The sequence below is a fragment of the Balaenoptera musculus genome, chromosome 16, assembly GCF_009873245.2.
Source record: "Balaenoptera musculus isolate JJ_BM4_2016_0621 chromosome 16, mBalMus1.pri.v3, whole genome shotgun sequence".
NCBI classification, from domain to species: Eukaryota; Metazoa; Chordata; class Mammalia; order Artiodactyla; family Balaenopteridae; genus Balaenoptera; species Balaenoptera musculus.
The window spans coordinates 14,284,192-14,301,678 of record NC_045800.1 but is presented as its reverse complement, the minus strand read 5'-3'; the positions used below and the strand labels follow the sequence as shown (position 1 = coordinate 14,301,678).

At 37.9% G+C, this 17,487-nt stretch overlaps 1 protein-coding gene across 1 annotated transcript in view; it reads left to right on the top strand.

The window, feature by feature from the left end:
• LOC118882701 (pancreatic triacylglycerol lipase) overlaps positions 1 to 17,487 on the top strand; it is a 63,051-nt gene that overhangs the window by 4,717 nt on the left and 40,847 nt on the right. Inside the window, exon 2 of the mRNA XM_036828875.1 lies at positions 508 to 571. The gene's annotated coding sequence lies outside the window, so the exon portion shown is untranslated. The remainder of the gene's footprint in view (positions 1 to 507; positions 572 to 17,487) is intronic.

Sequence of the window (17,487 nt, the reverse complement as noted above, 5' to 3'; positions counted from 1 at the left end):
AGAGAGAGCCGTAGGTTTTCATTTCTGAATTCTGTGGTTGCCATACATACTGTTATAAGAGATTCCATTTTGTAATTCAGTGTACTCTATTTTTCCAGTACCTGTGGTCCTAGAGAAACAGAACTGACATTTCTCTCAAACATTCAAACATACATCTATCCATCAAGGATCTACTGATTGTCAACTGTGGCCAGAGGAGCAATAATTTCCTTGAGGGTCCCAGGAAGACGGAGCAAAGGCCATGCCCAATAGATTTAGGATGACGCTAACCAGAGCATGACTAATCCACTCATCTTGGGCTCGTGTAAGACACAGTCCAGTGGTCCTAATGGCGTCAACTGCAGAGCAATGCCTATGCATCATGAAGACAGATGCAATTACCAAACTTCAATCCATCATTTAGGAATAACCACAGCAAACCTAAAATTTAAAATAACTTAAGGCTAGAGATTTGTGTGTGGAGATGAGAATACCACTTAAAAGTAATGGAAACACCATTTTTTCCAGACTTTTACTTTGAAGAGCATGTGGGCAGCAGGTGATGCCTCTGGACGCTGTTCATTAATATGAGGTAAGACTCTCAAGCTCTTTGGTTAAATAAGAATTCTATTCAAATCATAATACCTCATGCAAGAGTGAGAAAAAGGAAGTGTTAGTGATTCCCTTCTGGATTAAAATGAAAAGATATGCACACTTGTAGCTTCTGGAAAGCAGAAAGGAATTTAAATTTTATCTCCACAACAAAACATTTTTAAGTCAACCAGTCAAAATTAGACCTTTCACAGGATGAAGTTTACTTTCATGGGATATAACATCACCATCTAAAGTCCAGATGTTTGACTAACATTTTCATTATACACAATGCCATTTGCTTTTTCTCCGAAGCTGCAGGGGAAAATGCAACATTTTTCCTGTATTATTTGCAGAGGTTTCTTTTACCAGCACTTACGAAGCCTTGTGGATTTTCAAGGGCAAAAACTGTAATTCTATTGGTTATCACAAAGAGAAAGACAAGCCCAAGGAGTCCAAAACACACAAGTTGGAAAAAGAACACTGTAGAAAACAAATGGAATATGGGACACATACTATTTTGTACCAACAATGCAGATGATGTTTTCTGAAATCTCAGAAACGGAAGGTTATTTCTTTTTGAACTTTCAAAATATCTTAAAATTTAATGTAGTGAATGTAGAGCACGGAATTGTGAATTGGAGGTCTGGTTCTGATTCCAGAATCAATTAACACAATGAACTCAGGCAAATAATTCCACTTTGAGCCCCAGCATGTCCACCTATAAAACAAAGATCATATGTATGATTTCTGAGATTGCTTTCTCATTCTGAAATCCTTCGGCTAATTAGGTGAGGGTATGTATACATAAATGAGTGGATAGATGGGTGAATCAATCAAGTAAAAATAAAATTTGGATTTTCTTGTGTGTTCATAATTCTTCCCAACCATATAATGCTGTCATTAGGGATCTATATGTTTTTATGATGTACATTGATTGTCCCTAATACATTCATGTTTTCTTAAAGTTTGATTTGTCTTTTTACTGTGGAAAGCCTTGCTTACTTGAGTTTAATATATTATTTATTAAGCTGCCCTCTAGTGGAAGAATGAGCATATTGTGTCATCCAGTGACAGCTTAATAATCAACAAACCACTGTACAACACTGTATGAATTTTTAATGAATCAAACCTCAGTGCTATATGCAGTGAAATTTTTAGTTCTCAAGATCTCAATATATCACTCTGGTTAAGTTCCCTTTAAATTCTGATTTGGAACCAATCTTGAAATTTAAGAATAACAACACATATAAAGGTAGAATATCGTTTTAAAAACTTCCCCCATCATTGAATTGTTGCTCTTGGAGGAACAGTGTGCATTGGGTTATAAAACATAGAGGACGTTTTGTTCACCCAATGCATGAATTACATCAGTAAAGGAGGAGAAGTTTTGGGTCCCGGACTCTTTGCTGGTTTGCTGTTGATTTCCCCCAGCACACGTTTCAGGTGGGACAGGGACTGTGCCTGTGGAACCGAGAAGGTGAGCACTAACTATAGTAGTGATGGTCCAACTTCACAGAATGTCTAGCGTGTGGGAGCAGAATGGGCACATGTTGTGGTGTTCTTCAGTTGTCTGTCATCAGGTTATATAAGAACTTAGAAGTCTTACTCACTAGCCTCTGTTTCAGTGTAATTGCTGTTGGTGTAGTAATCAATAAAGATATTTCTCTCCAGAGACTGAACTTTCCCCTTTGTTGAACAGCACCCAACAGTGTGTGAACACAACATTTAAGCTCTGTCCACAAGCCAATTTAACACAACTAACTGGTCAGTTTTGTTTTTAAAAAGTGACAAGAGCATTTTAGTCAAGCAACAAAGTTGATTTTTTTAAATAGAATTTTACCAGTTATTGATTCAATTTTCATATATCAATGCACCAATTCATCCAACATATAACATTGGTTGTATGTATAGACAGTGTTATGGAGAAAATAGTTAGAAAGGATTGGTTCAAGGTGACGGAGTTGAAGGACGTGCACTCACTCCCTCTTGCAAGAGCACCGGAATCACAACTAACTGCTGAGCAATCATTGACAGGAGGACACTGGAACTCACTAAAAAAGATTCCCCACATCCAAAGACAAAGGAGAAGCCACAATGAGACAGTAGGAGGAGCACAATCACAATAAAATCAAATCCCATAACCACTGGGTGGGTGACTCACAAACTGGAGAACAGTTATACCACAGAAGTCCACCCACTGGAATAAAGGTTCTGAGCCCCATGCCAGGCTTCCTAACCTGGGGGTTTGGGAATGGGAGGAGGAATTCCCAGAGAATCAGACTTTGAAGCCTAGTGGGATTTGATTGCAGGACTTTGACAGGACTGGGGGAAACAGAGACTCCACACAAAGTAGTGTGCACATCAGGACCCAGAGGGAAGGGACAGTGACCCCATAGGAGACTGAACCAGACCTACCTGCTAGTGTTGGAGGGTCTCCTGCAGAGGCTGGGAATGGCTGTGGCTAACCATGGGGACAAGGACACTGGCAGCAGAAGTTCGGGGAAGCACTCCTTGGCATGAGCCCTCCCAGAGTCTGCCATTAGCCCCACCAAAGAGCCTGTAGCCTCTAGTGCTGGGTTGCCTCAGGCCAAACAACCAACAGGGAGGGAACCCAGCCCCACCAACCAGCAGACAAGCAGATTAAAGTTTTACTGAGCTCCGCCCACCAGAGCAACACCCAGCTCTACCCACCACCAGTCCCTCCCATCAGGAAGCTTGCACAAAACTCTTAGATAGCCTCATCCACCAGAGGGCAGACAGCAGAAGCAAGAAGAACTACAATCCTGCAGCCTATGGAACAAAAACCACATTCACATAAAGATAGACAAAATGAAAAGGCAAAGGACTATGTACCAGATGAAGGAACAAGATAAAACCCCAGAAAAACAGCTAAATGAAGTGGAGACAGGCAACCTTCCAGAAAAAGAATTCGGAATAATGATAGTGAAGATGATCAAGGACCTTGGAAAAAGAATGCAGGCAAAGATAGAGAAGATGCAAGAAGTGTTTAACAAAGACCTAGAAGAATTAAAGAACAAACAAACAGAGATGAACAACACAATAACTGAAATGAAAAATACACTAGAAGGAATCAATAGCAGAATAACTGAGGAAGAAGAACGGATAAGTGACCTGGAAGACAGAATGGTGGAACTCACTGCTGCAGAACAGAATAAAGAAAAAAGAATGAAAAGAAATGAAGACACCCTAAGAGACCTCTAGGACAACATTAAATGCACCAACATGCACATTATGGGGTTCCAGAAGGAGAAGAGAGAGAGAAAGGACCCGAGAAAATATTTGAAGAGATTATAGTCAAAAACTTCCCTAACATGGAAAAGGAAATAGCCACCCAAGTCCAGAGAGCGCAGAGAATCCCAGGCAGGATAAACCCAAGGAGAAACATGCCGAGGCACATAGTAATCAAATTGACAAGAATTAAAGACAAAGAAAAATTATTAAAAGCAACAAGGGAAAAATGACAAACAACAAACAAGGGAACTCCCATAAGGTTAACAGCTGATTTCTCAGCAGAAACTCTACAAGCCAGAAGGGAGTGACACGATATATTTAAAGTGATGAAAGGAAAAAAATCTACAACCAAGATTACTCTACCTGGCAAGGATCTCATTCATATTCGATGGAGAAATCAAAAGCTTTACAGAAAAGCAAAAGCTAAGAGAATTCAGCACCACCAAAACAGCTGTACAACAAATACTAAAGGAACTTCTCTAAGTGAGAAGCAGACGAGAAGAAAAGGACCTACAGAAACAAACCCGAAACAATTAAGAAAATCATGATAGGAACATACATATTGATAATTGCCTTAAATGTGAATGGATTAAATGCTCCAACCAAAAGACACAGGCTCGCTGAATGGATACAAAAACAAGACCCATATATGTGCTGTCTACAAGAGACCTGCTTCAGACCTAGGGACACATACAGACTGAAAGTGAGGGGATGGAAAAAGATATTCCATGCAAAGGGAAATCAAAAGAAAGCTGGAGTAGCAATAATCATATCAGATAAAATAGACTTTAAAATAAAGAATGTTACAAGAGACAAGGAAGGATACTACATAATGATCAAGGGATCAATCCAAGAAGAAGATATAACAATTATAAATATATATGCACCCAACATAGGAGCACGTCAATACATAAGGCAAATGCTAATAGCTATAAAAGAGGAAATTGACAGTAACACAATAATAGTGGGGGACTTTAACACCTCACTTACACCAATGGACAGATCATCCAGATAGAAAATTAATAAGGAAACACAAGATTTAAATGACACAATAGACCAGATAGATTTAATTGATATTTATAGGACATTTCATCCAAAAACAGCAGATTACACTTTCTTCTCAAGTGCGCACAGAACATTCTTCAGGACAGATCACATCTTGGGTCACAAATCAAGCCTCGGTAAATTTAAGAAAACTGAAATCATATCAAACATCTTTTTCGACCACAACACTATGAGATTAGAAATAAATTATAGGGAAAAAAACGTAAAAAACACAAACACATGGAGGCTAAACAACACGTTACTAAATAACCAAGAGATCACTGAAGAAATCAAAGAGGAAATCAAAAAGTACCTAGAGACAAATTACAATGAAAACACGACAATCCCAAACCTATGGGATGCAGCAAAAGCAGTTCTAAGAGGGAATCTTATAGAATAAAATTATTTATTAGAATTTTATAGAATAAAATTATTTCTTATTCTCAAGAAATAAGAAAAATCTCAAATAAACAATCTAACCTTACACCTAAAGGAACTAGAGAAAGAAGAAGAAACAAAACCCAAAGTTAGCAGAAGGAAAGAAATCACAAAGATCAGAGCAGAAATAAATGAAATAGAAACAAATAGCAAAGATCAATAAAACTAAAAGCTGGTTCTTTGAGAAGATAAACAAAATTGATAAATCATTAGCCAGACTTATCAAGAAAAAGAGGGAGAGGACTCAAAGCAATAAAATTAGAAATGAAAAAGGAGAAGTTACAACAGACACCACAGAAATGCAAAGCATCATAAGAGACTACTACAAGCAGCTCTATGCCAATAAAGTGGACAACCTGGAAGAAATGGACAAATTCTTAGAAAGGTATAACCTTCCAAGACTGAACCGGGAAGAAATAGAAGATATGAACAGACTAATCACAAGTAATGAAATTGAAACTGTGATTAAAAATCTTCCAACAAACAGAAGTCCAGGACCAGATGGCTTCACAGATGAATTCCATCAAACATTTAGAGAAAAGCTAACACCCATCCTTCTCAAACTCTTCCAAAAAATTGCAGAGGAAGGAACACTCCCAAACTCATTCTACGAGGCCACCATCACCCTGATACCAAAACCAAAGATACTACAAAAAAAGAAAATTACAGACCAATATCACTGATGAATATAGATGCAAAAGTCCTCAACAAAATACTAGCAAACAGAATCCAACAACACATTAAAAGGATCATACACCATGATCAAGTGGGATTTATCCCAGGGATGCAAGGACTCTTCAATATATGCAAATCAATCAATGTGATACACCATATTAACAAATTGAAGAATAAAAACCATATGATTATCTCAATAGATGCAGAAAAATCTTTTGACAAAATTCAACACATATTTATGATAAAAACTCTCCAGAAAGTGGGCATAGAGGGAACCTACCTCAACCTAATAAAGCCCATATATGACAGACCCACAGCAAACATCATTCTCAATGGTGAAAAACTGAAAGCATTTCCTCTAAGATCAGCAACAAGACAAGGATGTCCACTCTTGCCACTATTATTCAACATAGTTTTGGAAGTCCTAGTCACGGCAATCAGAGAAGAAAAAGAAATAAAAGGAATCAAACTGGAAAAGCAGAAGTAAAACTGTCACTGTTTGCAGATGACATGATACTATACACAGAGAATCCTAAAGATGCCACTAGAAAATGACTAGAGCTAATCAATGAATTTGGTAAAGTTGTAGGATACAAAATTAATGCACAGAAATCTCTTGCATTCCTATACACTAACAATTAAAGATCAGAAAGAGAAATTAAGGAAACAATCCCATTCACCATTGCAACAAAAAGAATAAAATACCTAGGAATAGACCTACCTAAGGAGACAAAAGACCTGTACTCAGAAAACTATAAGACACTGATGTAAGAAATCAAAGATCACAAAACAGTTGGAGAGATATACCATGTTCTTGGATTGGAAGAATCAGTATTGTGAAAATGACTATACTACCCAAAGCAATCTACAGATTCAATGCAATCCCTATCAAATTACCAATGGCATTTTTTACAGAACTAGAACAAAAAATCTTAAAATCTGTATGGAGATACAAAAGACCCCAAATAGCCACAGCAATCTTGAGGGAAAAAAACGGAGCTGGAGGAATCAGACTCCCTGACTTCAGACTATACTACAAAGCTACAGTAATCAAGACAATATGGTACTGGCGCAAAAACAGAAATATAGATCCATGGAACAGGATAGAAAGCCCAGAGATAAACCCACGCACCTATGGTCAACTAATCTATGACAAAGGCGGCAAGGATATACAGTGGAGAAAAGACAGTCTCTTCATTAAGTGGTGCTGGGAAAACTGGACAGCTACATGGAAAAGTATGAAATTAGAACACTCCCTAACACCATACACAAAAATAAACTCAAAATGTAGTAAAGACCTAAACGTAAGACCAGACACTATAAAACTCTTAGAGGAAAACATAGGAAGAACACTCTTTGACATAAATCACAGCAAGATCTTTTTTGACCCACCTCCTAGAATAATGGAAATAAAAACAAAAATAAACAAATGGGATCTAATGAAACTTAAAAGCTTTTGCACAGCAAAGGAAACTACAAACAAGACGAAAAGACAACCCTCAGAATGAGAGAAAATATTTGCAAATGAATCAGCGGACAAAGGATTAATCTCCAAAATATATAAACAACTCATGCAGTTCAATATTTTAAAAAAACAAAAAACCTTATTAAAAACGGGCAGAAAGCCTAAATAGACATTTCTCCAAAGAAGACATACAGATGGCCAAGAGGCACATGAAAAGCTGCTCAACATCACTAATTATTAGAGAAATGCAAATCAAAACTACAATGAGGTATCACCTCACACCAGTTAGAATGGGCATCATCAGAAAATCTACAAACAACAAATGCTGGAGAGGGTGTGAGAGAAGGGAACCCTCTTGCACTGTTGGTGGGAATGTAAATCGATACAGCCACTATGGAGAATAGTATGGAGGTTCCTTATAAAACTGAAAATAGAATTACCATATGACCCAGCAATCCCACTACTGGGCATATACCCAGAGAAAACCATAATTCAAAAGGACACATGCACCCCAATGTTCATTGCAGCACTATTTACAATAGCCAGGTCATGGAAGCACCCTAAATGCCCATCAACAGACGAATGAATGGATAAAGAAGTTGTGGTACATATATACAATGGAATATTACTCAGTCATAAAAAGGAACAAAATTGGGTCATTTGTAGAGACATGGGTGGACTTGGAGACTGTCATACAGAGTGAAGTAAGTCAGAAAGAGAAAAACAAATATTGTATATTAACACATACATGTGGAATCTAGAAAAATGGTACAGATGAACCAGTTCGCAAGGCAGAAATAGAGACACAGATGTAGAGAACAAACGTAAGCACACCAAGGGGGGAAAGCGGGGGTGGGGGTGGTGGTGGGATGAATTGGGAGATTGGGTTTGACATATATATATATACACTTATATGTATAAAATAGATAACTAATAAGAGCCTGCTGTATAAATAAATAAATAAATTCAAAAAAAAGTTAGAGATATAGTAACTTGAATGTCACAGGGTTAAATACCTTGATTAGTGTTCTATAGGGCAACATTTGATGTGGTTTCTGTAATAACTCTTTATGTTAAATTTAGATTACTTCTCCCAGCAAAATGACAATAGTCAGTTCTATGACAACCGACTTTAAAGTTAGAAGCATTCCATTTTTATGTAACTATGGAAAAATGCTATGATTAATGAATCTTTGAGGTGCTGATACTTCTTGCATTGAATGGGGCAAAACCCTGCCATCTCTTTGTAGCTCTTATCTTCAGAGTGACTCATGTTTCAGGGGTTCTCTGCATCTTTAATCCTCACACTTTATGTCCTCTCCTTCTGTGGTTCACTCCATTGACGACAGGCTGGTCTGCCACACTACTGGAGAGGTTAGAAGGAGGATAAATGGGGCTGGTGGGTGAATCACATGTTGGTAGAAACAGTGAAAGCTGGAAAACTGTACTTAATGTACACTGTGTAACCCAGGTCACCGTATAGGATAGAAGCCCCCAGGAGAGGGATTGCCATGGTTTGCTTTTATTTAAGTTCTTTTAATTGAAATAAACATATATACAAGAAAGTGCACAAATCCAAAATGTACAGCTCAATGTATTTTTTCAAAGTAAACACACCTATGTAAATTTTTTTAAAAGAACAGTAATGGCATTACAGAAATCTCCTTTGTGCTCCTCTCAATCATTACAAATTACCAATTACTAATAAGGTAACCACTACTCTGATTTCTATTACCATAGGTTAGTATTGCTTGTTTTTCTTAATTTGATACAAATGGAATCATGCAGCATTTATTCATTCTCAGTTTGGCCAACGTTATGTCTATTGTTGCAAATAGCAATAGTTTGATCTTTTTCAGTGTTGTGTAGAATTCTTTGGCATGACTATTTATCTATCCATTCTACAGTTGGTGGACACTTAGGTCGTTTCTAGTTTGAAGCTATTGCAAATAATGCTTCTATGAATATTTTTGTATGTATGAATATTTTTGAGTGTATATTTTGTGTGCATTGTTTCAAGTATAAACCTAGGAATGGACTTGCAGATTCATGAAGTGTGCACATACTCAGCTTTGCTAGGAACCGCCAGGAAGCTCTGCAGGGGAGTGCAGCCATTCACACTGCTATCAGCATGGGAGAGTTCTTTTTGCCTCCACATCCTCAGCACACTTGGTATTGGCAGTCCTTCTGTCAATAATTTAGCCATTCTGGTGAGTGTGTAGTGATATCTCATATTGGTTTTAATTTGAATTTATCTGATGACAAATGATAGAGAAAGCATCTTTTCATGTCCTTACAGGGCATTTACATATCCTCCTTTGTAATTATTAAACATTTATGCCCATTATTGGTTTCTCTATATGTCATTGATTTGTAAGTAAATCTACAAATAAAAATTTTTTAAAAAAAGAAACAATGACAACCCAGTAGTGATGAACACCCCTAGCGTTCAGATTGTGGCCTCTAAATGCTATTTCCTGTCAAAAAGAACCAAGGCTCCTTGGAGCAATGGCTGATTCCACATAAAAGAGAAAGCTGGAACATTTTTTCAGACCTAAACGCAGGGAAACTGTCAAGGGTTAGTAGGATCATGTCAAAAAGACTGAGGAGCCAACAACTCCTTAGAAGCCCCTACTGGTTGCAGATAGAACAAAATGAGCATCAATAAACAGTAGTTATATGGCAAAGGACTGAAAGAATTTAAGTATATTTTATCCATGAGTTCCAATTGATAATTTAAATAAAAACAAAATTTTATTAATCACCTTTGAAGGATATTAAACTCATTACTTTGAAAATTGACAAATAAATGGGAAATTGATCATTTATCCTGCCTTTTCTATACAAACTGTAACTCAGAGTAATTAAATACTTACTAAAGAGGCAAGTAATAGTAAAGAGGCAAATTTCTCTTTATAGTAATATTCCAGCTAAAATATGAAAAAGGAATGACATAAGTAGAATATCATTATTTTTAAACCCTAGAAGGAGCTAAGCAATGATTATCCCATGACTGCTAGCATCACAAAAAGAGACAACCAGATATCAGGACATCAGAGTCTAGGAAGATACTATCTGTCATCGCTGTGTAGAATCCTTAAGCAGCAGCTTTGACAAACAACTTCCTAGGCATTCTGCTGGGAAGGATTCAGGTTTTGGTTCTCCCGAGTAGATTTTATCACTGTCTCCCAAACTTGCGTGTGAATCCGAGTCATCACAGGATGCTTTTTAAAATACTGAATCCTAAATACTGCCCCTGAGTGTATGAGCCAATAGGTCTCAATTGAGGAATTGATATAATAAAGTTCCATAGGAATTTCTGATATTCAGTCAGGTATAGGAACTCTTGATTTGTGTCACTTATTGTCCCCAAAGCCTCACCTAGTATCCTGCATGGAGCAGACTGCAGGCAGGTGAAGCCTTGGGATTTTTGGAGAATCCATCAAATGGCTGATATTCTCAATCACTCCTCTACCTCATTGCTGGCACCTTAAATTCCACCATCGGCACTTAAAGTGTTTAGCTTTTTACTGCAAAATAACTAACTAAAGATGGGAATGGAAAATTCATGCCCAATGTGATGCCAATTTTCACTCCCAACCCACAGTCCCACTACTAATTGATCACCATCCTCTTTCCCACTGAAATCAGATGTGACCTCAGAATCCTTCTCACTCCAATGCTCCAAGCAGTCACTACCAGTTAATTATTGTTGATACACAAATCAAAATCGATTTGTCATCCTGGGCTCAAGGTGTGACTCTTATCCCTTGTGCCCTTTGAGTAGGCAGAAAAGTATAATCTGTTTGCACTTACTTCTTAACATGCATAGGGTTCTGAGAGTAGAAGATGATAAAGTGGGAGAAATCAAGAGCACTTCACCTATTGAGGCTGATGATGGTGGATGTACTAACTCCTTCAACAGGTACGTACAGAGTTGACCATGTCCAGGTACCCGGCTGGGCAAAGTACAGACACAGTCCTATCCCTGTGGAGTTTTCTGTTCCACACTTCACAGGGAGGAATCTGTCAAGGGGCAAGCATGTGGTTTGGCAGTTTCAGAGGAATAAAGAGATGAAACAATTTTGTTCACACGCCTTTGATAAATATGAAATGTAACACTTGCTATGATTTCCACGGAAATCTGGTTCCCTTCTTAACAACTGCAGAATGTACTGTAAACATCCAACAAGTCCTTTAGCCCTCAGCAGCCGTTTTACTTAACAAGAGCAGTTCTCAGATTCCCACATCATTTGTGGGTTTATTCGTCAACTGAACTTGTTAATTTGCCTGAGTTGTTGTTACTCTTGTGTTTGATATGTCCCCAATTTTATGAAAAGAATCAATGGCTCAAAAGTTATTCATTGAGATGGAAAATCAGAGATGAAAATAGTAGCAAATACCATAGTACAGAATAATATAACAAATGCAAAACCAGCTCTGAGTCAAATGAATCTGGAAGGATGAGAGGAACTAACTGAATAGCAAAACATCTTCCATTTTCCTTCAGGGCTCCAGTATATAAATATTTCTCCAAAAGTAGCATAAAGTTTTTGACACTCTCATTTCATTTTTAAGCAGAACGTGGTGACCTCTTTGTTAAGCATATTGAGTATTTTTTAAAACAATCAGAACATCATACCTTCCAGTATGAGGTTTATTAATAGCGGATGAGATCAAGAACACAAAGGCATTTTTCAAGCTCACGTTCCTTGTAGCAAAAAGAGGTACAAGTCACAGAATCACAGAGGAGTTTACAAAACCAGGTTCAAGGTCAGAGACAGACACTTTTGAGAGAGCACAGAATAAATTGGTGAAATTCCTTTATCAGATGAAATTGTTGGACTTTCATAGCATTATAGGGGAGGAAAAATATATTTTTCCTCTACCCTTTGCATCATTGACTGGGACCCCTGTAATAAAAGACATTAACAAGAGAAAAGCATACAAATTTATTTAATATAAGGTTTATGTGACACAGGAGCCTTCCTAAGGAAATGAGGACTTGAAGAAACAGTTAAGCTTGAGTGGTTTTATGCTAGGTTTGATGAGGAGTGGAAAGTCATGGGAAGATGTGATGGGGCAAAGACTATGAGCTAAGTGTAATAAACTGGGGGAAATTATCAAGGCCTGTTCATTCACATTCCTCTCTGAGTCCCTTCCTCTGGGTAGAGGGAGGGCACCTCTCACATGGGGTGCTCCAGGGAAGGGCAGAAAGTCCTTCCTGTACATGCCATTTCTCAAATTCCTTCAGTTTAAAATGTTCAATATGCCAAGGTGTCATATTTTGGGGTAGCATGTCCTGAACCCCATCAGTACAAATAGCATACCACCCCATGGAATTGCTATCACTGTGTGTACCCTAGGCGTATAGCTGTAGAAAACCAGACATGTAAAGCCGTGCGAGGGGAGATGTTTGATGACTTTTCCTCCTCCCGCTGAAAGTCCATGCTGCAGGGGAAGGACTTCCATAGAGTAAACGACAGGTTAGTGAGCCGTAAGATAAATTGGAAAAGGTGTACTGGGATCAGTACAGACAGCAAAAAGGCTGTGACTACACAACTGAGAGGCACCAGAAGTCCAGTTAATGCATGCCTGGCTTCGCAAAGAACAGTTGGTCAACAAAACGCCTTCTGATCCTGACACAGTGTTGAAAAAAGTGGTGACATTTTGAATATGATCGTGTTATGGCTGTGGAACGTTTGTTTAGCATGCTGTGTGCAGAGAAATGAGCTTAAATTCCAAGGGGAAGTGTGTTCACGTGAAGGAGATCAAAGCACTTTCAATACACATTTTCAATGCCCCAATGATATCTACTCCACAATTTCAAGTGAGGTACCTCAGTAATATATTCATTCATTTTTATTCAGGAAGTGAGAGCCTGAACCTCTCACTTCTTGAATAAAATACATGTTTTAATGCTGATGATAAAATTTTGGAATTTCTAAGAAGAGCAAACTGTGATGAAAAACTACTTGATCTCCAAGATTTTAATATTTACTGTCACTTGATAATTTTCCCCTCCACTTCCTGCACCTCTATTCCTGCAGCCAAATAAGCATAGTTTTAAGAAAAAAGAAGAAACCTCCTTAATATCCTTCTTTAAGGTGTTTAGAATGCTGGATTCTCAGATATTCTTCATTCTCTCTGTAAAACACACCAACCGGTATCTACAGCACAGTGACTCAACATGTACCTATACTTATGTGTGATCTCAGATATTTGCCAATTGTACTTGTTAGTATAGGTATCCGGTTTAATTAAGCACTGTGCCATCATCATTATAAATGATTATACCATATCATTCCATATCATTTTAACTGGTGATATTAAAGTGCACACCAGAATCTCATGAGGAGCTTTAAAAATCCCAACATCTAGACCACTCTCTAGCCCAATTTACATCAGCATCCCTGGGGTGGGTCCCAGGCATCAGTATTTTCTTTAAAGATCTTCAAATGATTCCAATGTGCAGCCAAGGTTGAGAAACAAAGATTGATCACAAGGCTATCTTAATTAGGGAACAAAAGAAAAATTTCAGCACAAATTATTAGCTTGGTGTTTTTTTTCCCTCTCTTTTTTATCACAGCTCACAACAACGAGGCTCTCTTCACTGGTTCTGAAGAATTTTAACTCTTTCCTTTTTTGATCTCTTTTACTGAGTAGTGGCATTTGACAAGTCTTGTAATTACCATTTGGGAGCTCTAGGATGCAACCAAGCTTTATATAACTGCCGATGAGGTTTGAGATATTGTGAAAGAAGGCCTCTTCCCTCTACCCACCCCCTGTCCCCAAGAAGTCCTACATGCATAGGCACATCCAGACACCTTAATAGGCTGCTAAGCAGACAGAGAATACTTTAAAAGAGGTTGAGAAAAAATAGCACAGTGGGAGTGGGCTGGAGAAGAGCACTGAAGGGCAAGATTTCATGCCCAGGAGGGAACTTGAAATCCAGTCACTGCCACCTCTCTAGAATCCATGTGGGAAGCCACGGGAACAACTGTTGATCTTTCTGCAAGTCCTTGTTTCTCATACTTTCAAACTCATGCTCATGAATTTATTCGACAAATATATTTGCCTCAGGTAAGAGCCTGTGTGTCTGAAAAACAGCACAGGATCCAGTTTGGTCAGAGCCCAGAGCACAAGGGAGGAAGTGAGAGGACATAACGTCAGGGAGCAGAGAGACCAGCCTTATAAGACGTGGTAAGGAATTTGGAATTCATTCATTTCAAGAAAGTTGGGGAACGAGTGGAAGATTTTGAGCATTTCTGTAAGTTAACTCCATAATAGAATCATTTTATCCTTAACTTTTGCAGAGCTGTTGGCTAAAGATGTGTCCAGTTTTTGTGAATAGGTTCGCTATTAACAGACTAATATCAGCCTGGTGACTTTGGTAATCTTATGTTTTTTTCTTAAATTCCTATTGGGTGTTTTATTTAATGAGTTGATCTTCCTAAAGAATGACATCCTTGCAACTTCTCTGCGAGTAAACGTCTTCTTTTCTTTTCTAAATGCTTTGGTTTCTGAGTCATTCTTTCATCCAACCCACGGGCCTTAGTGACATCCCTGTGCTCAGAAAGGAGAGCAGATTCATGAGAACTGCCTTTCCTCCTGCCAGCAGCTGTGACTGTTGGGGACCTGAGCTGAGCAAGGGTGCTCATGGTTGGGCTGTCTCAAGATGTGATGTGTGACTGGAGGACAGGTTTTGGTGGCAAGTCCACGCAGCCCACCTGTGCTATTTGACAGCCCTCTGTTACTGGCCCACTGGGCAACTTCAGCCTCATGGAAATGGTGTCTGAGGACCCAGGCAGCACTGGGTATTTGGGTTTTTGGGGTTTTTTCTGCGCTGTGATTTTGGGTTTCACTTGACGTCAGGCTGCCTGGGAATCACAATTCCCACAGACATGATAAGAAACAAGGGTTGTATTCAAGTGCTCTACCAAATCATGAATTTTAATTTAGGGACAGCAAATGGAGAGGGATTTTTTTTTTCTCTCATATAGAATAGCTCCTTTCAAGATACTAGGGATATGGACAAATATCATTTCTTCAGAAATATTCATAACTCTGGCCCAAACCATTAAGGATGTTTGCAGCCCCATAGGAGATTTTTTTTTTACTTGAATTTTAATGGATTTTAGAGGGAAATCATTGAATAATGAAGTACTGAAATATTCTAAACTACTTTTCTACTGGGAAATAAATGGCACTCTAGAGGCCTGAATAAATCATTACAGCTAGTAAAATTTCCTGATATTGCCTCCAGTAAATTTGCACCAGAAAAAATGAATTTGCATAGGTTTATACAGTCAAATAGGGTCAGTCTATATAAAAGAATGCTGTTAATCCAGCATTTGGGCCACGTAAATTTAGACTATTCAGTATGTAACCATAACCGCAGTGGATGCCCTTTGTAGCTTTCCCGAGACTGGAGGATAGAAGGCTTACATTGCTAGTAATACTTGTTACTGCCAGTAAGAGAGGGCTCTGCAGGATTCGTTCCAGGAGATTTGACTCAAAAGTCTGTGTCTTCAGTCATTGCAGGCTTTTGGTTTTTTGCCTGTCAAAATGATATCTCATTTTAATTTGCATCTCTCATTATTATACTTCATTATTACATTTTATATATTTTGTTTTTTATATGTAATTTTCACTTTTCATTATTATATTTATACATATTTTTAATTTCTGAGCATCCTGTTTATGTGCTTTGCCTATTTTATCTGTGTGGTTTGTCTTCTCCTTATCAGTTTATAAAAACTCTTTGTATATCAGGGATATTAATTTTTTGTCTGACCTATATATTGCACTTATTTTCCCCAGGTTGTGGTTTTTATTTTGTCTTTGTTTTTATTCTGTGGAGATGTTTTTAACTTTTATGCACTGTCAGATTTGGTGTAAGAAATGAGATTAGGATTGACTTTAATTTTGTTTTTCAAATGGTTCATTAATTAATCATAATGTTCCACTGGTTTAATGACACCTTTATATTAGATTATATTTCTATAGATGCTAATGTCTAATGCTACTTTCTCTACTCTGTTCTATTCATTTGTCTATTTTAGTTTCTCCGCCTTGGCACTATTGACATTTGGGGGCCAGATTATTCTTTATTTGGTGCCAAATTACTGGCTGGGGTGGGAGTGAGGGGCTGTCCTGGGCACTATAGGATTTTTAGCAGCGTCCCTGACCTCTATCCACCCAATGCCAGTAGCACCCCATCCCTGAGTTGTAACGATCAAAAATGTCACCAGATATTGCCAAATGTCTTTGAGGGGCAAAGTTGCTCCAGCTTGAGGACCCTGGTCTATTTCTACCCCAGTACCTCATTATTCTAATAAATATGGCTTTATAGTATATTTTAGTATCAGCTTAGGCAAGTTACCCTCCTCTTGTCAGAATTTCCATGTTTAGACTTCTAGAACTTAGAATCATTTGGCAAATTAAGAAAAAAATCCTGATATGAATAATTATAAATCAATAAAGTTGTTACATTAAAAAAAATTCTGTCAGGATTTTATTGGGTTTGCATTAATTCAAATATAATCTGATAAGAACTGACATCCTTCATTACATGCAGCCATCCTCTTCACATGTGTCCACTGAATTGGACATTTTTCTGATCCCTTAGTAGAATCCTATGATTTTCTTTGTAAAAGGTAGAGTGGCACTCTTGCCTAGTGGTTAAGATCATGAACTTTGGTTCAAATCCTGACTCTGCTGTGTTCTATGAATGACCTTGGGAAGCTATTAAACCCTTCCGCAGCTCAGGTCTTTCAACTACAAAATGAGTATAGTAATAACACATAACCACAGTTTACTTTGAGGATTAAGTGATAGCGTAAAAAATCCCTCACCCTCAATAGGTATTTGCTATTAGTTACTCTTGGGATTCCTAGATATTTAGTCTCTTATTGCTTTTGTGAGTAGACTCTCTTTTGTGATATGAGTTGTTTCCACAGAAAGGAATCTGTTGAATTTTGCATATAACGTTTATAACTGACTACTTTACAGAATTCTCTTATTATTTTCAATGGTTT